General features: G+C 42.7%; 1 long non-coding RNA gene across 2 annotated transcripts; it reads left to right on the forward strand.

Annotated features, from left to right (window-relative positions):
• Window positions 1–2,590: 2,590 nt before the first annotated feature.
• On the forward strand, window positions 2,591–21,865 carry LOC116586030. Of its 2 annotated transcripts, XR_004283862.1 has the most exons (4): window positions 2,591–2,881; window positions 18,200–18,358; window positions 20,761–20,894; window positions 21,783–21,865. It is a non-coding gene; the product is annotated as an uncharacterized LOC116586030 (long non-coding RNA). The 2 variants fall into 2 exon arrangements; XR_004283861.1 differs by lacking the exon at window positions 21,783–21,865 and having other exon boundaries at window positions 20,761–21,421.
• The last annotated feature ends 791 nt before the right edge of the window (window positions 21,866–22,656 follow it).

A 22,656-nucleotide genomic window follows, 5' to 3' on the forward strand; every position in this document is an offset into this window, starting at 1 on the left:
AATATGCTACACAGTTTACAAGAGAAACTGTTTTCCTTCTCCATAGCTTACGTAGGCTCCTTCTCTGGACTCTGAGACTAGGCTTGTCAAGAGAGTTGGCCTCCAGAAAGTGCCTAAGCCCCTCCCTATGCGTAGTAGAGTGTGGCCTTTGCAGCCAGGCTTTTTGAAAGCAATGAAGACTATTCAGTCATTAGCTCTGGGGCCCTGGGCAAGTTACTCCTCTCTAGTTGCCTTGGTTGTCTACTATTAAATGCAGATAATGGTAAATGCTCCAGTGGTGGATTTCAAAGATTAAAGATATAACCAGTAGGCTTCCTCTACCCTTCCCCCTCCACTACCCAAAATGTTTTGGGGAAAGTAGTTTCCCTCCAGGGAATTTGTGGGTTGACTTTTTTTTTTTTCTTAAGATTTTATATACTTATTTGACAGGCAGAGATCACAGTAGGGGGAGAGGCAGGCAGAGAGAGAAGGGGAAACAGGCTCCCCGCTGAGCAGAGAGCCCGATGTGGGACTCCATTCCACGACCCTGGGACCATGACCTGAGCCAAAGGCAGAGGCTTTAACCACTGAGCCACCCAGGCGCCCCGACTTTTTTTTCTTTTTCTAAGATTTTATTTATTTGAGAGAGAGAAAGAGAGAGCCAGTAGCTGATGGAGAGGGACAAGAAGACTCCCACTGACCAGGAGCCCGCCAAGGCAATGCTCCATCTCATGACCCTGAAATCGTGACCTGGGCTGAAATCAAGAGTTGGACGCTTACCTGGCTGAGCCACCCAGAGGCCCCAGGTGGGTTGAGTTTTAACATGCCAATATGTTCGTAAATGGTTGAGCGAAGAGATGACTAGGAAAATAGACTTGAAGGGGGAGGGGGCTTCGGGTGAGACAGGTAAGAATAAAAAATTTAAAAATTTTTTTAAAAAATCAGAAAAGATTGCAGAGACCTAAATGGTATTTGTAACAAAAATTTAGTAAACAGAAAAGGCAGTATAGGGAGGAAGGAAGAGAACATGAAACGATCCGGATATTCTGACGTAAAGCTCAAGAAAGAGGGCCACTAGGACAGTCTGTGACAAAAACCAAGGAGAATTCAGGGAGAACACAGGAGCGCTCCTAGGTCAGTCTCTAGCTTCCACGTCACTCCTCCATCCTTACCTGAGACTCTGCTGTTGCTCTGCCCGGAGCCTCTCTTCACCTTAGCTGGGCTGGGGAGCTGCGGAAGGCTGGGATTGAGAGATGCTTTAAACCTTTCTGACGCCACCAGGTACGTCACACCTACTCTCCTCTCCCCCCATTCACTCATTCCTGCTGCTAGTCTTGTGGTATAACTGAGATCCTCCTTGTTTTAGGCTTATTTTACATCCTTAGTTCTATAACAGGGAAGAATGTCTCCTCACTGTCCTGGCTGAGAAGGAGACCTCGTCTTGGCTCCATTCCGGGGCTCTTTGGTCCCTCCTTGGCTGGCCATGGGGAATTTCTCTCCCACACCAACCCCCATCTTTTACCTGCCCAGTCTAGGTACAAGGGGAAGTAAAATGAGGTATTCTTGAGATTATTCTGAGCCACGGAAAGGGGCACGTCTACTCAAGGATGATGGGACCATGAGGCACTGGCCCCATGAGGGAACACCCCCCCCCCACAGGAGAGCAATGAAAAGGACAATCACTGTGGATCTTTGACTCAGGTGACACGTGATGTGATGACTTTGGCTAACACCAACGCGAACGGATGATGCAGGCGATGACCCTCCCTCAGCTTTTGTGCGTTTTTGTTCAGACTCTAAAACACTAAGCGTCTCTGGAAACATTCTGTTCCCCTGTGCTGCTCTGTGTCCCATACCAGAGAATGTGGGAGCTGAACTAGGCAATGACATGGACAGCGATCCGGGTGGGTTTAGTATTGTTATTGGGCTCTTTTCACGTCCTCTCATAGACCACATAGAGTTCCCCTTCACACAGTCATCTACTTGCTGCTTTCATTCAGCATTTTCCAATCTACCTTGTCCAGGGAAACAATCCCGAAGAATTAGTCCAATATCTGATTCCATCCTTCAAAAACAGGGCCTCCCAGATAAGAGAGAGTCTCTATGTCTCTTACATTCAGTCCGTATCCGAGGCTACCAAAAGCCCTCACAATCTATGTACTAGTTCCTACTTTATTGTAAAGTAAAAGACTGGGTCTTCGGATGAGACTGAGGCACAGAGGACTTCGAACCTGCCGTGTGTCTGCCTGTGTCTCCTTCCCCAGCCTCCCACACGCTCCCCTGCACAGGCCTTAAATCAACCGGCCCAGCCTGGTCTTGTACCTGCTAACATCACCCACTGTCTAAAGGCAGCGAGCAGCTGTTTATTTACAATTAGATCTGCCAGCTGGAAAGCAAACATTCCGCGTTACCAAATCAATCAATGTTACAGGGAGAGAAAAAAAATCAGGTACAGCATGAAATGGAGGACAGGAACACTACATTATATCGCAGCTGTCTTTGTCCCGTGCCATTAGAAGTTCTCTGCACCAAGGATTAATATAACCACCGTCTATGATCAGCTGTCTTCCAGGCACAGATTGGACACCTGAGACATACAGCCAGCAAAGGGAGAGACTGAGGCCTTGGACGCCCGTGGCTTTCATCCGATGACACGAGCGGCACTGACCTGAAGGACAGTTCTATCATGGAACCAATGCTTCTCCCCTAGGTACAAGGTACTGGGTTTATTGATTGTTACTTCCTCTTGGATTCAGGTAGCAGTTACTGCTGAATCACACGGACTGATACAGGGCCTTAAAAACAGTATCATATCATCATGTTGCGTACTTGGAGGCTCTCTCTTGTTTTGGAAACCTGAAAGAATGATAAGCAGCTTCTCTTCACCATCAAGTGGGTCAGCGTAAGTAATCGTCCCATTTTTTATGGATTTATGTAGTTACTGATGGTCAAGACATCGATTTGAGTTTGGCTGTTAATTCACCAGTGTATGCTTGCTGGAGGCGCACACTTGCCGGGTATGGTCCTCGAAATCAGTAAAGCCAAAGGCAGTAACACTTGAGTAGGAATACAGCAACAAAAGCTTAACAATATGACTGACGAGGCTCTTCACTTACCTCTAGGAGTTCTGTTTGGTTTGTTGGGCCATTTTTTTTTTTAAATAGTAATTGATGGGAATCCAGAGGGGGAAGGAAGGGATACTAATTATAAAACTAGAGGGTCACTCAACATGAGATTCCAGTATACAATCCAATCTCTGTAACCCACAAAAGCTCCTATGAATGCATGTATACTGGCCTGCACCCCCTAAAAGTCACTGCACTTTTTGTAGCATTTCAGATAAACCCTATACACGTCCTCCTCGGGCCCTGGTGTGCTGTGAATGTGAAGGTTTGTGTGCTCTCTCCATGCTCCGGCTCCTAATAAGAAACTCCACTGCACTTGGTGTAAACAGAGAAACATCTGCTGTAGCCACTAAGAGTTTATGGAAAATGTGCAGCCAAGGCTGTTACAGACCCCCCTCTGCCCTCATTAGAAAATATGCTGGCAATCAACAGAAATACAACAAAACTCAGAGAGTTTAAGGAATTGGGAAAAGACAGCGAAGGCCTTTGGGACAAAAAAACAACAAACAAACAAACAAAAAAAACACCCTCCCAGCCAACTAGTGGGATTAGGAGTACAGGGATTAGCTACTAGGATTCGCAGAGCCTTCATTAACAGCCTCCCATTTTCTGAAACCCGGTTGGTTTAAAACTGCAGGCTCAGAATCCACGCTTTGCATTTCAATACCTTGACCCCAAGGGCAGTAATCTCCTTTTATACAATTGAGTTCGCTTAATGCTCCATAGTAGCCTTATGAACCCTGGGCTTCCCAGAGTCCACAGAAGAGGATGTGGTTTCAAATTCTTAGCAAATTCTGGTGGATAGTTAAATTGGAGGTCCATGTAGGTAAACTCTACGAAGAGTCAGACGGAAGGGAAAGCACTGAGACCACTGCAGAGCTCTCTGGGTATGACGGGATAATGACTCGAACTAAAATGAGATCAATACAAGTTAAGAGAATAGGGCCAGTGATGGGGTGTCCACCAGAGGGTGTGAAGTACGGGGTAGCCATTCTCTTCCCTGTTCCAGGGACCAGAAATGAACATTCTGGATCGAAATGAAGCCTTTTCCTCTCTCACAATAGCTCACCAAGTACAGATTTTGTACCATCTACTCAAAGTCACTGTGTTCTTTCTATTTTAAAAAAATTTCTTTTAAAAATGTATTTAAGTAATCTCTACACCCAACATGGGGCTCAAACTCACAACCAAGAGTCAAATATTCTTCCCATTGAGCCAGCCAAGCACCCCTCAAACTCACTGTGTTCTTATGGTTCCCTTCATTCCTTTTCTCTTTTGTTTTGCTTCTAGAAGAACCCCTCTTTTCCCTTCTGCCCTATAAACCCATTTCCATCCACCATAACATCCAAGTAACATCATGTTGGTTTGGATTATTTGGATTAATGTAACAAAAATGGGTTCTGGCTAAAATTAGCAAAGAAAAAAAAATGGGGTTTGTGGAAGGACATGAGACATTCCTAAGAAATGGAAGGGCAAGGTAAGCAACCAGGTCTCAGAAAAGGATGAAAAGCAGGGTAATGATGGGAAAATAATAGATGCTCTCTCCAGAATCACCAAAAGGATGAGTCAAATCCAACGATTCCCAGGATCAGGTCATTTTGCTTGGGATGCAATTTCCCAGGTTGCGAGCCCCACAGAGCTGCATGGAAGGTCCCTCCCCAGTGCTGGTACCAAATACACGTGAAGTCTTTGCACACAGGCATAGTCGTACACACAACAATGGCATGAGGCTTAGAGAAATGACTTACCAGGCTCAGCTCTTAGAAGCTCAAGCGCATCCAACTGCCTTTCATTTCAGGATAAAGCACATCCTGCACCACCATCTGCATTTGGTGCCTTTTATTCCTTTCTTTAACATAGAAATTTCTTATTTCATGGAACATTCCTTAGTTTTGATTCCACACCCTTGCCCACCAAGTAATTCTGATTAATTCTGTTTATCACAGAAAGCAAGGGAAGGCTATGGGAATGATCTCAAAAGAAAAAAAGAAAAGAAAAGAAGCGGGAGGCACCTGGGTGGCTCAGTCCCTCAGGTGCCGACTCTTGATTTCGGCTCAGGTCGTGATCTCATGGTCATGGAATGGAGCCTACATCCAGCTCCCGGCTCAGCAGGGCGTCTGCTGGATGCTCTCTCCCTCCCTCTCCTCCTGCCCCACTCCCTGCCAGCTCTCTCTCTAAAGTAAGTCAATAAATCTTTACAAAAGAAGAAGAAGAAGAAGAAGAAGAAGAAGGAAGGAAGACAGAAAAGGCATCCTTAGCCATATCACTGCTGGCCAACAGAACATGGTACGATATGGGAAATGTTCTAAATCGAGGCTCTCCAGTATAGCCCCTACTGCCACATGTGCTACTGAGCCCTGGAATGTGGCCAGTGAGACAAAGAAACTGAGTTGTATTTAATTTCAACTAAATTAAATGTAAATCTAAATAGCCAAATGTGGGTAGGATCTATCATACTGAATAGTATAGAATAGATTCAAAATACCCCAAAATTCTTTGTTGCATTTATTTGAAGACTATATGGCTTTTATGTCCTACTGTACTCACATGTACCATGAATGTGGGATGTTAAAAACCAGATTAAGTGTTTTTCTGGGAAAGTTAAAGGCAACTCTATAACCTTTGCACAAATGCGGCAAGTAAGGTACCTTCTGGGTCAGGAACTCATGTGAAATCTAAATCCCCACCTAGCGGACGCTTGGGTGGCTCCGTCAGTTAAGCATCTGCCTCCAGCTCAGGACCTGATCCCAGAGTCCTGGGATCCAGCACCGTGTCAGGGTTCCCGCTCAGCAGGGAGTCTGCACCTCTCCCGGCCTGCCACTCCCCTCCTTGCTTGTGCATGTGCACTCTCTCAAATAAATAAATAAAATCTTTAAAAGTAAATAAATAAGTAAACCATCCCCAAGTAAATAAACAGACTTGCAGCAAGTCCTAAGCCCCAGCTCTAGCTCTCCCTAAGCAGGTGAGTTTAGGCAAGTCAGGCTTTCTTTTTCATTTCTTGAAAAGAAAGAGACCAGATTAGATATTTTCAGGTCTCTTCTCCAGCACTAACAGCTTTAATTTTTATTTTCTGCCACCCAAATCTAGAAACTGTATGGCAGGGCCTACAAACTGAAATGGCTCCAGAGTCCAGGGTGGTACATGAGGCAAAGTTATCTGGTAGGATTGGGAGCCAACACCACACACCCCAGCCAATCCTACAGCTGGGAACATCAGCCTGCCAACTGGAGAGTCTGTTTCCCAAAAGACCTCAGAAATCCTTTTTTATTGTTGGGATCTAGAGCAATTTTTAAGAAAATCTCTTCGGTCTATGCAAATCTCATCCGTGGACAAGGAGTGACGTTGATTGCTTCAGATACATGATAGCTAAAAACCTGGGGCACTCAGATTCTATTCCCATAAATGACCCCCACCTTCAGAAATTTCTCACTTTCTCTATCACCCCATATTATTTTCAGTTTAAATTTCTGTTTCTAAGCTCTCCTTCTAAGCTCCAAACAAAATTTAATTAAAATGTTAGCTCAAGGGGCGCCTGGGTGGCTCAATGGGTTAAAGCCTCTGCCTTCAGAGGCTTTAAGGTCATGATCTCAGGGTCCTGGGATCGAGTCCCACATGGGGCGCTCTGCTAAGCAGGGAGCCTGCTTCCTCCTCTCTCTCTCTCTGCCTGCCTCTCTGCCTGCTTGTGAATAAATAAATAAAATCTTTAAAAATAAATAAATAAATAAACAAAAAGTTAGCTCAAGCCACAATACCGCATGGTTGTGAAAGTGGGTTTTTCTCTAATAACTGGGACAGACAGAAAGGTTAGCATAATGTGCCTATGATAAGGGAAAGATGCCCGTCTCTCACTTTTCATTTGGGGTACTCTAAGGGGAATACAAGGATTCTGGGATCCATTAGAATTTGTGTTTTATGGGAAATACATTCAACTTATTCTCCAATAAAACTGCAAATAATTACAGTCTAGAAAATTCTAACTGTTCACTGAAGCAGCTACTTGTCAAGGACACAAATATTGCTGCAGTAACAGAACAAAAACACCAGGTGGCAGCATTATATCATTAAAAATTCTCAGTACTTGAAATGGAGGTAATATTTAGAAAAATTGTCTTGGCACAATTCAAATCAAGCTACATGATGACTTCTAGATCTATTCTCAACTGATTCATTTCTTCAGAATTTATTTTTAATCAATTATGATTATTTGAAGGCTATTATTATTGCAGCTTAAGTCATTCAACCCAAGACAGGCCTTAAACTTTTAGAATGTTCAGTTTCTAACACCTTTGGGGTTAAATGGTATAAAACTGCATAAGGGAAATGTTTTATGTTTATATTGCAGAAGGGTAATGCTTTTTAACAAGAATCCTTGCTTATTATTAATCTATTTGTGTTAGAGGCCCTTGGGAGCAATGAATGCTGGATTTTTAAGAGAAATCCTGGATGTTTGGGATTCATGTTTTAGGTCCCAAGAAGTACCAAACAGTAGGGCAGAAGAGAGTGTGGAAAATTAGCACAGAATCTGTTTTAAAGTCCAGGAATCACACCTATGTGTGCTCTGGAAATAAAACCCATTTTCAGATCTCAACTGCAGTGCTTAAAAACCTGGCCCCTGGGGCTCCTGGGTGGCTCAGTGGGTTAAAGCCTCTGCCTTCAGCTCAGGTCATGGTCCCAGGGTCCTGGGTTCGAGCCCCACATCAGACTCCCTGCTCAGCAGGGGGCCTGCTTCCTCCTCTCTCTCTCTCTCTCTCTCTCTCTCTCCTCTCTGCCTGCCTCTCTGCCTGCTTGTGATCTCTGTCAAATAAATAAGTAAAAAATCTAAAAAAACAAAACAAAACAAAAAAACCTGGCCCCCGGCCACTGCAGAGTCAGACCGCCCTCTCCCATCCCCCTTTCACCCAATCATCCTCAACTCTGTTTTCAGTTTGCTACTGCTATCTCGTTGCAAATTCAAATCAGAACATATAATTAGCCACAATACAAAAGTATCTGTGTGTGTGGAGATAGACGGATATTCATTATGTCATCATATCATCAAATATCTAGAAAAGATTCTCTTTTTTTTAGATTGATTTATTTATTTAGAGAGCAGGGGAGGGCCAAAGGGAGAGTAGAAAATCTCAAGCACACTACCCACTGAGCACAGAGCTCAAGAAGGGGACTGGCGGGATCGATCTCATGACCCTGAGATCATGACTTGAGCTGAAATAAAAAATTGGACTCTTAAGTGATAGAAGTCCCTGAAGGATTCTAATAATTTTCAATTATTTCATAAATGTCCTCAATTTTTAAAAAAGATTTTATTTATTTGAGAGAGAGAGAGCAAAAGTGGGGTGAGGAGCAGAGGAAGAAGCAGGTTCCTCACTGAGCAGGGAATCTGATATGGGATGCGATCCCAGGACCCCAAGATCATGACCTGAGCTGAAGATGGATGCTAAACTGACTGAACCACCCAGGCACTCCTGTCCTTAATTCCCTAAAAAAATAGAAGAATTGTGCATTCTTTTTATGATGGTGGTCCCTCACTCTTACACAATTACAACGTCTGGCAATTAGACCTGGTGTCAAGTCCAATAGGCAGGTTTTTGACCTAGGCTGTTGACCCGGAGGCCTCACTCCAGAATAATCCCTCCCCAAATGGAGGACAAAGCTGACTTATCTCTATGCGTAGAGGAGGCACAGAAGCAAATGCCAGGGCATTTCAAAAGAGCCATTTTTATCCCTGACTTCAGGAATCATGACTTCAAAAATAATATAGCAATTCTCAGAGCACCCTGATACGAGCTTAGCAAAATTTTCATTGTAAATGAAAAATATCTCTTTCTTTCCTTCTTTTCTTCTCTTTTCATTTCATGAGACCAGAAGCCAAAATACTGAATCATTCCTTTCCTGAGGGTGTAGCACCTGTCAGCCCTAGAGGACCTTCGGAAAATCTGAAGGAAGTTTCGGACACTCTGCAAAAAGCTTGCAGGCAGTAAAGCTAAAAGTACCCATTTTCAGGGGAGGAGAGGGTCAGGGACCCCTTGTGAAGAGCCTTGGGCACGATGAACCTTCATTGCCTATAAGAGCCATGCTATGCACAGAGGGGAGATCCCAGAACCCGCTCAGCCAAGCAGAAAGTGCCTGACCATCTCTCTCCACTCAACCTAAATATACACGTCCTACCACGTTTGTTCACTGTTTGACTGTCATTTTATTTTATATCGTTTGGCTTTCGCCACTCAAAGCCTGAAGGGGATCTGTAGTGCGTCTGGGCAAGAGCCAGCACAGAAAGCCACATCCATATAAGTCACAGGGATGAAGGGTACAGCACAGGGAACGGAGTCACTGGTACCTTAGCAGGGTTACATGGTGAGAGATGGGCGCTACCGCACAATGTATGGACTTGTGGCATCACCGTGCTGTACTTCACCTGAAACAAAGTAACCTTGTGTGTCAACCGTATGTCAACAAAAAAATAAATTAAAACAATGACACACAAACAAACAAACAAATAAATAAAAGGAAGCTAAGGGGACGAAAACAGAAAAGAAAATCGTATCCAGAAAAGCAAGTAAGAAACCCAGGGCAAAGCGCCGGGCTCTGATGTTCGGCTGGTGGGCGAATAAATTGGAGGGCAATTTGGCGATCTCCCAAGGGATTTAAAATTCTGCACATGTCTTGACCTGGCCCTCTTACTCGTGGAAATTTATCCTGAGGAAATAATCATGTGGGTGGTACAGGCACATGGGTAGTCACTACAGTGGTGCCTATAATTGAAAAATTAGAAATAAACTGTCTGACCACAGTTGGAAATGCTAAACCAGGTCAAGTACTGCCATTGCTCAAAATAACATTCAGCCTTTTATATCGGTTTGATAAAAGTTAGTGATACCATTGGAATATATTTAATATGTTAAGCGGGAAAAGCAGAGTCTAAAAGAGTTTCTAAATGATTCCACTTTGATACTATCTGTTTTGCTAACATACCCTGAAATGCTCTACACAAAGTGGCTAACAGCAGTGCCTTAGATTATATGATTATGGTTGGTTTTATCTTTTGTCCCTTCTTCCCTTTGATTCTTATTATTTCTGTCTGTATTTGTCTTTTCTTTTTTTTTTTTTTTTTTTAGATTTTATTTATTTATTTGACAGACCGAGATCACAGGTAGGCAGAGAGAGAAGAGGAAGCAGGCTCCCCACCGAGCAGAGAACCCGACACGGGGCTTGATCCCAGGACCCTGGGATCATGACCTGAGCCGAAGGCAGAGGCTTTAACCCACTGAGCCACCCAGGCGCCCCTGTATTTTTCTATAATACATACATATTGCTTATGCAATAAGGAAAAGCAAGTATGTTCCAAACATGAGTACAGTCTGTGGATCCTCAATCATTAAGGTCAGTGGCCAGAAAATACAGGAAAATTGGAAAGCAAAAGAGGTAAGCACCTGCTGAAATGAGTATCAACAAAAAAAACTAAAACAAGACACCTTTCACCATGGAGCAAAGCGAAGGAGAAATTCCATAACGCACGAACCAGCTTCCATGGCGAGAACCAGAGAGGCTTGAGGTGACACTAACACCCACCCAGTCCCATTTTCTCCTTCTACTAAAGTGACTCTTGATATAGAAGATTTTTATGTATAGCTGATCATGAGATAAACCCAAGTTTCTAGAGCTTTATAAAAAGTGACTCCAAAAAGTCTTAGCCTGGCAAAAAGAAAATTTTTTATGTGCTCAGGCACCTCCCTGCCCTAGTGCAGAGAAAACCCGTCTCATGTGTAGGCAAAAAACCTGTACCGTGTACCCTTTCCTACCTAGAGAAGATTAACAGCAGGCTCCAACTTCTCTGTCAATGGTGCTTTTGAAAAAGGGACTTTGTTTCACATAAGAACATTTGAACTTGTTCCTTTGTAAGCGTGAGCACTTTTAACTCAGACACATGTTAAAATCTCAGAATTGTTTCCTTAGATTTGTGGGCCTCCATGATTTTTTCGACTATTATCTGGGCTCCTAGTTTCATCTGCCTTTCCACAGTGGACCCAAGTGCTCTAAGACCCATCTCCAAAGTGTGAAATTCTTCAGGAACAATCCATAAATCCATCAATGACACTTCTGTTTAAAAAAAAAAAAAAACATCCTGGGGCACCTGGATGGCTCAGTGGGTTAGGCCTCTGCCTTCAGCTCAGGTCAGTGGGGAGCCTGCTTCTCCCTCTGTCTCTGCCTGCCTCTCTGCCTACTTGTGATCTCTGTCTATCAAATAAATAAATAAAATCTTTTTAAAAAGTCCGAATTCCCCAACTGCATGACTCAAAGGCAATCCTTTGTGATGATATTAGCTGAGACCAAAACCTCAATGTTAAAATTACTGGTGGAACACTTTGACTTACATTTGGAGTTCCCATTTGGCAAAAGTAATGAAACTTGATTTCCATTTAGTTGGAATTCCTCCCTTTTCCTTGATTATACCTAAGTTTGGGGGAGTTTATATTAAGCCAAGGCCTTAAGAGGTGTGCTCCATGGTTCTTGGGTCTTCATCCATAATGGTTTTCCCAAGCCACACCCAGCTGCCCCCCAAAGGCTGAGAGGAGTCACATCTGTGTGTGTGTGCATGGAGGTTGTCAACTTTGAGCCAATGGTTGTCATCTCAAACCAAACACTAAGAGGGGATGAATTCAGTGAGCATTGGTGGTAGAGTGGCAGCCTTCCAAATGTGATGATTTCAGTGAGTGAGAGAATCTCTAGCCTAGATGGGGAAAAAAAAATCATTCCATAGATTCTACAACTGAAAATTCATTTTCTTTACCCAAGAAAATTTTTTCTAGGCCTTTTTGTTTAAAAAAAAAAAAAAAAGCTAGTTATAACTCATCTTCATTCAACTCTTTTAAATCTTCCAATGTTTTTTTAGATCTTAATGATTCTAAATTACATATTCTGGAGGATAATTAATGTAGACCTAGCATGTACTTATGTAGTCTGAAATCAGCCTGGTATGCCACCTTCCTCAGTGGATGCATTATCCCAGGGTTAACACTATGCTCTTCATGGGGTGATACGGTGTCTCTTTTCTCTGGTCAACCCAAGCTGTAGTAGGTGCTCAATAAATGCAGGCCATCCTGTTTCCTTGGGATGCTGGAGCTTCCTGTCATGAACCTGGGCGCTGCACTATGAGTGCTAGGTTCGAAAACTGGCTCTGCCACTTGCTAACGAGGCAATCCTGGCCAAATTACTTGTGTTCTCTACATCTTAGTTTCCTCTCCTGCTGAACAGAGTGATAATAGTACCTGTCACGTGGAGTTGTTCGAAGGATTAAATGATATAATGTACCTCAAGCACACAGAGAAGTATGTGCTATAAATCTAGGCCATTTTTAAGATTTCATTGGAATCAGGTCATAAATCAGACCATTCTACAGTGAAACACGTTTTCTCATACTGCTCTCTGCAGGAGTACTATGTATTTGTGTCATTTTCTTAGATTTTTTTGTGGGGAAGGGGGTCATGCCTGTCTGTTTAGCATCAAATGCTTAGGGGCTAAACCAGCAAAATCAAAATAAAAAAATCAAAAATAAATTATTAAAATGTAAAAACCTTGCAATGACACTCAAATTCTAGATTAGTACATCAACCAAACCTCTAATTATGTAGATAAATAAAACCGCATCTTAAGTACTTCGCTGCAACATCTACTCTCACAAGATGGCAATGCCCCCATATACCCAGAGCGTCTACCTAGGGGTGCCTGGGTGGCTCTGTTGGTTGAGCATTGGACTCTTGGCTTATGGTCAGGTCATGATCCCAGGGTGTTAGGAATGAACCCCAAGTTGAGCTCTGTGCTCATCGAGGAGTCTGCTTGTCCCTCTCCCTCCCTCTCTGCTCCTCCCTCTGCTTACATTTTCTCTCTCTCTCTCAAATAAATAAAATCTTCTAAAAAAAAAAAAGTGTCTAAATATAAAAAGACACATACAAAGGAAGAGTCAAAGAACTGTGCATGTCTTCACTTAAGGGCAGATTTCCAGAGGACAAGCCTCATGTATTTTGTAGCTTGTGCACCAGGCAGGCGAAAAGGGCTTACCCTCTCAAAAAAGACTCTATATATTATAGAGTTCTTGTGAATTATAATTCATAAGATAAATTCCTTTGACACTGAGGATGTTGACTCTTTCACAAATGCAAGATACAATATCGGGGTCTTATTCTTCTGAAACAGCCCATGAAAAAGCCACCGATCCAGTACTTCTTAGCCAGGTAGCTAGATGCGTGTTGATTTAAAAATCCGTCTAAAGATAAGGCTCTCCGCCGTGAAGGGGCCTTCTTAGCCCTGGGCGTTTCATTCATCATCCTTAGCTTTTGCTGAAAAAAAAAGTTGGCCGTTCACCTCTCTCTAAAGATCAAATCTACTGTGCTCAAGACAAATTGCTTCCTTCTTCGAGCTTTAAAAATATATGTTTACTTCTAACTCCTAATGAAGATGTATTACTTCAAAAGCCACAAAGTGGGGGTCCCAGATATGCCTTTTGAGTGAATCCCAAGAAATGCTGTTAGGTTGTGGGCGTAAGAGGTTTCTGCTGCCTCTGAATCAATCCTTGAAAGCGTTCCTCCGAGCTCTCTGCAGTCAGTGCTAACCAGCAGCCTTGGAGGGTCAGAAAAGGGCCAGCTACTGGAAATGATTCGGACCCCTGACACAGCAACCAAACGATAAAATGATTCTTTTTCCCTTAAAGGAGGATAAACCTCCACTCTTTTCATACAATACGCTCAGAGGGGAAGACCAAAATAGAAGCAGAAAACGCTTTCCACAAAAGATGTAATAACAATTTTCTTTACTTGAGCCCAGAGAAGGCAAGTGGTTAAGAGTATTCTACTGAACTAGGAGATACTCAGGGAGACATCAAGGTCCAGAAGAGTTCAAACCTTCTCCTCTCAACTGAGAACAAACACATGACTCTGAAGGACAGAGACCAGCTTCTTTTCCCAGAACCACAAAATGATGCACATTGCCGTCAGAGGTCTTTATGGAAAAATGAGGAGGGAATGAGGTGTGAGGATCTGGAGCAATTTTCAAAAGAGCACTCAGCAAGACAGTGGCAGGTCAGGAAAACTGCTTTCCTGCCTCTGAGAGTTACATTTCATCTTCTCTAACACAAGAACTGAGGCTGGTCCCCAATGACTACACGACCACAGTTAGACAAATGTTTCTTGTTAAGAGAACCAACTGAAAATATAATGTGGAAGAGTAAAATACCATCCCCACACATGTCTTTACAGTAGCTAAGATACTAGAGGCCATGGTAAACTCTCCTGATCCTGGGAGACACGGATTTGGGTCCAGGAGTTTTCAATCCTGGCTCCATGGATGCCCCTTTGGGGAGAGCTTGGAAGAGAAAGAAGAGTCAGATATACTCAGCCTTTCTACCCCAAAACTCTAAGCTTACCTGTTTCCAGGGGTACATGATTTTTAATTTTTTTAAAACAATCGAAGCTAACCCTATACCTTCAAAAATGAAGGGACCGAAACAAGGAGAAGTTAAATAACCAGAAAGAAGTACTGCTGAAAGAATGATTAGTGGAGATCAATACGTAAACCAAGCAACCAAGATCTAAAGAAGCAAAGGAAGGGAACTTAGATCACCCAAGGACCCAGGACAACGAGCACTTTCAAGAGATGATTCGTCACTGGCACATATTACAAACCCAAGGTGGATTTGGTTCACAGACTTAATATTGGTCCCTCTTCCTTTGAACCTCATCTTCTTGTAACAGTGAAATAAAAAATGGAAGCATGACTACTAACCCTTTTCATCACAAATATATTTATCCTCCTGAAAATCACCTCAGTGATTCTATTCCTTTTCTCCTCTTTCTGTTCTAAATACCTCCTCCTTCTGGTAGCTACCTCTTCAAACCCCAACCCTTCTATGGGTTTTCTTCTGAATCAGTAAAACCAATATGGCCCCACACAACGGCATGTAAGTTGTTTTATCCGAAAGCATCAATTCTATCAATCTTGCATCTGTGGGCAATTTTATTTTGTGAAAAAGATAGAAGAGAGAATATTTAAAGTAATACAAGGGGTAATATAAGGCTATTAGTCCCCTTCATATAGTGGTAACAGTGGAACCCGATGCCATGAGGAATCTTATGTCTGGAAGGAAGAGTCCTTAAATAGGCCATTCCAACCACCACCACCACCTTCACAGAGTGACGTCCTTAGGCACTGACAATAAGAAACAATCTGAAAACCATTCAGAGATAACCTTTAACACAAACTTTAAATAAAATTATTTGCATGTCTTCTCTTGTCAGTTCAGTAACCCCATTTCCACATGTTGTGCTCATATTTCTATTTTTATTTTTCTCTTTCTGTTTCTATTTTATTTGTGTCTTTCAACCCTGCTATATACTCCTCTTGGTTCTGCAAATCCCCCTCTCCTCCTGAAATGCCAGACTATCCACAAGGTTTCAGTAGGGTCTGAATGAGAAAAAGAAAACTTTTTTCTAAGCTCCTCCGTACTATATTTTAGTTGATTTTTCTCAAATTACCGAAAAGCCTACTAGCAAGTAAATATTATTGTTCTCTGTCTTTTTTCTCTGTAGAGGTATGGATGGGTCGATAGGGAGAGAAGGGTGTTCCAAATCACAATGCTTGTGTTTTTGTAAACTTTTTTATTCAACAATAACTTCTGAACATCTTTCTATATCATTAAAATTGATCAACATTGGGGTGCCTGGGTGGCTCAGTGGGTTAAAGCCTCTGCCTTTGGCTCGGGTCATGATCTCAGCATCCTGGGATCTGGCTCCACATCGGGCTCTCTGCTCAAACAGGAACCTGCTTCCTCCTCTCTCATTGCCTGCCTCTCTGCCTACTTGTGATCTCTGTCTGTCAAATAAGTAAAATCTTTTTTAAAAAATTGATCAACAATATTGTCCTCATGCTCTTACAGTATTCCTTCATCTACATGCCAAAACTTATTTAAATCCAGGATGAATTCTGCCTTCCAAGAAGTTGCTTCTTTGGTCTGGTTCAGTGTTGATTATTCCAACAGTTCCTAACTGGCCTTCTTATCTGCTTTCCCCTCTACAATGCACTAACCACATCACAGCTGACCTTACCCTCTCCTAAAACACAGGGAAAATCATGTTACTCCCCTTTTTTATAAACCTTCTACTGCTCTTTGAGTAAAATCCAAACTCCTTCCCAGGGCAGCCAAGACCATCCCAGAACCTAGCTTGGGATTCCTGCTCTAATCCCAGCACCCCCATCTCTCCCAACCAGTATTTCCTGCTCACTCCACAGAAACTCAAGCCTTTGTGCATTCCTGTAATGTCCTTCAGCACCTGGTCAACATGGCTAATTCTCACTCCTCTTTTAAGATCCTCCTCTACAGCCTTTTATGCCACCAGCAGCATTAGCTGCTCTCTTTTCTGCCTGTGAAGCCATTTCTATATTTCTATACAATGGCATTCATCATATTGTATAATAATTTTTTATGTAAATATTTATCTCTCTCACAATTCTGGCTTTATCCCTAATGTTTTTTTTTTAAGATTTTATTTATTTATTTGACAGAGAGAGATCACAAGTAGACAGAGAGGCAGGCAGAGAGAGAGAGGGAAGCAGGCTCCCTGCTGAGCAGAGAGCCCAAGGCGGGGCTCAATTCCAGGACCCTGAGATCATGACCTGAGCCGAAGGCAGCGGCTTAACCCACTGAGCCACCCAGGCACCCTATCCCTAATGTTTTGTACGTTAACTTTCCCTCAATAAATGTTTGTTGAAGTGAAATCAATCCCTCAACCTGTGGAACAGACGTATAACTGGATGGGATCAAACATTCAATTCTGCTGAGGTTCTGAGTCCTAAGGATGAAGTGCATTTTCACCCCCACAGTTGTCCTCCTGATATATCATAGCAACTGACATCACTAATCTATGTTTTCTCCACTAACTTTCAGCTTATATGCAAGGGTCAGAGTCTTTTTTTTTTAATTAACATATAATGTATTATTTGTTTCAGGGGTACAGGTCTGTGATTCATCAGTCTTGCACAATTCACAGCACTCACCATAGCACATACCCTCTCCAATGTCCTTAACCCAGCCAAGGGGTCAGAGTCTTCGGGATGGTAACATTGATAACATTTGAACTCTTTCTGCTGTAAGGAGGGATAATGAATTCATGAATTATGTCCAACATCCCACTAAAATCGAAAAGTTTTGGAAGAGGCATGCACTGTGAGAAAGCCGCCAATACTGTTACAGAAAACAAAAGTCGGCCAATAATATAGAAGTAACATTTAAATGTGAATATTGGTAAATGTGAAATAGTTCATTAACTTTACCAGTCTTTATGACTTTCTTTTCTTTTCCCCTTCCAATAACACAGAACTTTCTACTGAACAATCAGCCAAGGAATATCAAATGACTTAGTCTTTGATGGTATTTTCAGGAAACAAAAGAAAGAGAAAGAGAAGTTGTCTAGATAATATTGGTTTCGGCGACATCAATGTTTAGTTTCCAGTTTCCTCCTAGGGTTTCTAGGCTTAGCGAAGCATGACAATTGTTTTTTCAATAAAACACAGTCCTACAGCCCTGCAATCCTAATCATGTGTTGTTTTGCATTACTTCGTACTGTTCTCGTTCTAATTGCCACTGATTTATTGGATGCTTGGTCTCCTAAGCATGGTTCATATGGACACTGAAACCCGATGAAGTCGAAAGCAACACTACGATAACGTGAGTCTGAAAAACATATAAATGTTGCCAACTTAACGATTCTTTCCTTAACAAATCACTAGAGATACCCAGACTCAGATTTCCCTTAAGTCAACGAGAAGAACGTGTTTCCTTGACTGTTCCGTTTTTTAAAGAAATGTAACAAAGAAATCGAGACATGCACAAATACTAAGTGCACAGTTCAATCAATGCTCGCAAAGGAAGCCCAGCAATGTCACCAGGATGTTAATCATACCCAGCACCCCCAAAGCTGCTCTTGAATGTACTTGCCAGTCTACCTACTTAAGTAGCCCATATTCTGGTACGTTAGCTTTGCCTGTTTTTGAACTTTACATGAATGGACTCATATAGTGTATACCAGAATGTCTGGTTTCTTTTGCTCCAGATGATCTTTCTGAGATGCGTTTTTGTTTTCGCATGTGCCAAGAGTCACGTGGAGCTCGGTGTTAGAATATAAAAAAAGCTTTAGTCAAAAGAGGAAACAATGAACGAGATGACTTTTTGAAATAACCTGAAGTCTACGGATGAGAAGCAGCTGCTTGAGGTGAGAAATGCGAAACACCAAAAAGAGCCCTAGGAGATAAGCCAGAAAAATGGTCTTGGAAAGAAATGCCCAGAACTGAAACATCTCTCTTAGCTGAAAAGAAAAGAAAATTGGCCCTTCAGAAACTATTTTGATTCAGGCTGTCTTCGCTCTCATCTCTTTCGCAAAATCTTGCTTTTTTTCCTGCCTATGCCGTTCTGTAGCTGCTCTCTGATGGCCGCACCTCCATGAGGGATCGGGTTTTGCCACCTTTTCTCACACTGTATGGTAAATGATTCCTCATATAAAATGATTCCAAACAATTCTTTCCATGAAAAGACATTTTCAGGGGCACCTGGGTGGCTCAGTGGGTTAAAGCCTCTGCCTTCGGCTCAGGTCATGATCCCGGGGTCCTGGGATGGAGCCCCACATCAGGCTCTTCACTCAGTGGGGAGCCTGCGTCCCCCTCTCTCTCTGCCTGCCTCTCTGCCTACTTGTGATCTCTGTCTGTCAAATAAATAAATAAAATCTTAAAAAAAAAAAAGACATTTTCATTCTATTTCTGCCCTTTTGGTTTTTTTTTCCCCAAGATTTTTTTATTTTATTTTATTTTTTTAAGATTTTATTTATTTATTTGACAGAGATCACAAGTAGGCAGAGAGGCAGGCAGAGAGAGAGAGGGAAGCAGGCTCCCTGCTGAGCAGAGAGTCCTATGCGGGGTTCGATCCCAGGACCCTGGGATCACGACCTGAGCCGAACGCAGAGGCTTAACCCACTGAGCCACTCAGGTGCCGTTCACGATTTTTTAAAAGATTTTTATTTATTTATTTGACAGAGAGAGAGAGAGGGAGATCACAAGCAGGCAGAGAGAGGGGGGAAGAAGGCTCCCTGCTGAGCAGAGAGCCCGATGTCAGACTTGATCCCAGGACCCTGAGATCATGACCCAAGCCAAAGGCAGAGGCTTAACCCACTGAGCTGCCCAGGCACCCCTTGAGATATTTTTATTTTTAAGTAATCTCTACACCCAAGGTGGGGCTTGAACCTACAACTCTGAGATCAAGATTCACACACGCTACTGACAAAGTCAGCCAGGTGCCCTCTGTTTTTGCTTCTTTTAAACACAGGTTATTAAAGGTTTCCTTTTAAGTTTTTGGATTTCCATTATGGTGAGCTACCATGTCATAGAGGTTTATAAAATTAATAAACTATTGCTACCAGCTAATTCTAATATTTAAGATACAGAAATTTTTACTAGTGCTTCATAAAATTACATGCATTTAAAACATAAATTATTTTTATTCCATTATGAAAATGCTTCTTAGGGTAATTATCAAAATAATCTCACAAATATCAGTGTCATATTTTGAAAATAAAAATACCCTTTTCTTCCCCCTTACAAAAAACCCAAATTCACACACACAAAAAACTTGTGCTAGTTTAAAATACAACTCATTTGAGGTACATCTACTATAGTTTTTAAAACAGATTAATTGATTCCAGTGAATCTGGGGGAAAAAAATTTTTTTAATCTAAGCTTTTCCCTAAACCCTTCCATTTAGAGAAGGTTAATTCAACTTGTCACAGATTTAAACTATTTTTCAGGAACGGGAATAGGGAAGTTGGGTATTTACCACAGAAGAGAGATAGTAGGTGTGATTGGTCACGATATGAATAATCAGATTTCTGGATTGTTTGTTTTTATTCCTGGTTTTAAAACCAAGATCCGGATATAAGAGGGCATCCAAAGTTCATTTCATTGGCCACTAAAATATACTGTGTGGTAAATTAAAAGTGGTCTTAAATTATTTTATGTCTTTCCACCAGGAGAGTGAGTCTACTTCCCCACAAGTGAGCACCTTATGATTCCTTTGACCAACACAATGAGGCAGATGTGACGAATGTGACTCTCAGCTCTGTCTTGTCATGTCCAGGTCTGCTGCCTCCACAGGAGAAAGCCCCTGAGGGGAGGGCAGCATGTAAAGCAAAGACAAGCTCTCTGGGCTGCAGTCGCTGATGGTGATGGGTAATTTTTTGTGTCAACCTGACCGGCCTCACAGATACCGGGATAGCTAGTAAAACATGTCGTGGCATGTAAGTGATTTGGTAGATTGAGTGAAGAGATCTGAGCTCACCAGTGCAGGCAAGTGCAAGCAGGCAGCATCCAAGCTGTAGGGAAAAAAGGGGAAGAGAGAGCAAATCTCTTCCTTTTTGAGCTGGGATACCCATCTTCTCCTGCCCTCAGACACTGGAGCTCCTAGTCCTCAGCCTTCGGACATGGACTGAGTTATCCCACCAGCTTCCCTGGCTCTCCGGCTTGCAGGTGGCAGACTGTGGGACCTTTCAGCCTCCATAACTGCCTGAGCCAATTCCTCCAAATCTCCTCACATGTAACTGAGTATATCCTATTGGTTCTCTTTCTCTAGAGAGCCCTGACTGAGACACCGACCAAGAAGCCTGCAGAAGACAACAACTATGTGCAAATGCCCCAGGGAAGAGCAGAAGAAATGCCCAGCTGAGCCCAGCCCAACTTCATGAAGAACAACAACAAACTGCTCATGTGAGTCCCTAAATTGAGGGAGGTTTGTGACAGAGCAACAAGTTGAGAGAGGCACCCCGAGCCCACTGCATGAGGTAACATACCCATTCAGTGAGCAAAACAGGCTAACAGAGTTGGGGCTTCACTATCAGGTCTCCTATTTCAAATTTCTACTTTGGTTTCCCATCTAACTTAGAGCCAATTTATTTCAAATTGGAGCGACTATATTTCACTCCTAGTATCTGCCTCTCCACCGCCCCCCGCCATTTACTTACCAAACAAATCCCACTTCCATGTTACCACCAAAATATCGAAGATCCTAATTAAAATTCTCCCTGCCATCACTCATCCTTTCCAGCATACTTCTGCCTACAGGATAAAGTCCTGAGCCTCCCCTTCATAGCTCTTCATGAGGCCCTGTCCCAAAGCAGAAGAGGCAGGAGTCTAGACCCACTGGCCCCCTCCCCACTGATCTAGAGTTTCTCCCAGATGTGTTAACCTACCCTGTGCTTCCAAGCTGAGCATACTCCATAACTTAGAAAGTTCTTTACAGCATCTAGAGCCCCCAAGGAAATCCTGAGGCATTAGGTAAAGCACTTGAAGGGGAAACTTAGATTCTTAAAATGAGTGGAATCCTGCATGGAATGGTCCAGGACAGCCACAGCTGAAATCTAAGAGCACATGTGAATCACTGAACCAGCTGCATGTGCTGTTCTGTATCTGTGGTCATATGTGAAGATCCATTTCCTTGTGATGCTTCAGGAAGTCTTAGATAAAAGGTCTCCTGGGAAACACCTGGGCCTCTAAGGTGCTCATGCAAACCTTGGATCTCCATGAATTCCTGGAGCTTCTCCTTTCAGACACTGTGACCTCAATTAAACTGATCTGTGACCAGGTTGTTCTTTCTAGGACAAACTTACTGCAGGATGGCCAGAAACACCTCCATGGAGATCCACTTGACAAATGATTATTTAAAAAACAAACAAACAAACAAACAAACCAGGGGCCCCTGGGTGGCTCAGTGGGTTAAAGCCTCTGCCTTCGGCTCAGGTCATGATCCCAGGGCCTTGGGATCAAGCCCCTCATCAGCTTCTCTGCTCGGCAGGGAGCCTGCTTCCTCCTCTCTCTCGCCTGCCTCTCTGCCTACTTGTGATCTCTCTCTGTGTGTCAAATAAATAAAATCTTTAAAAAAGAAAAGAAAACCAAAAATTGTACAGAATCACCTGGGAAACTCGTTTTTGAAATTCTGATGCCCAAGCCTTCCACTGAACCTGTAGAATTCTGGGATCTGTAGGAGTATTTGTACAAGCTCACTGTGTGGTTCTGAGAAAGAGCAGAAAGTTTGAGGACAACCGGTTACGAAAATGACGCTAAAGCAGGATTCATTCACCACTGGGTGGCGCCAGAATTTCAAAGATGAAAATTTCTACTCCGGCGTTGTTTCCTTTCAGAGAACAGTGAGTATATTTTTCCCTTTTCTCTCTATTCTCCACATCTCCCCAGCTTTTAGAAAAGGGGTGTATCACACCTTTCCTCCACTCAGTATCAGTTTGGCACTTTCTCCTTGAACTTATTTAGGTCATAACAAAGTATCTTGCTCCGCAGGGACCCTGGAGGGGGGCTCTTTCAGCACTGCCCCTACTTTCCTTTAGCATTGTCCCTTTCAAGTGCAATGTTTGGAAGAAGAAAATCCACTGTGAGTACTGGCCTCAACAGCGAGGAGTGATTCGACAAAAAATAATTATATGACAAGTTCCCGAAAGCCGTATTTAGCCATTTGTAG

The sequence above is a fragment of the Mustela erminea genome, chromosome 3 (assembly GCF_009829155.1).
Source record: "Mustela erminea isolate mMusErm1 chromosome 3, mMusErm1.Pri, whole genome shotgun sequence".
Lineage (NCBI taxonomy): Eukaryota > Metazoa > Chordata > Mammalia > Carnivora > Mustelidae > Mustela > Mustela erminea.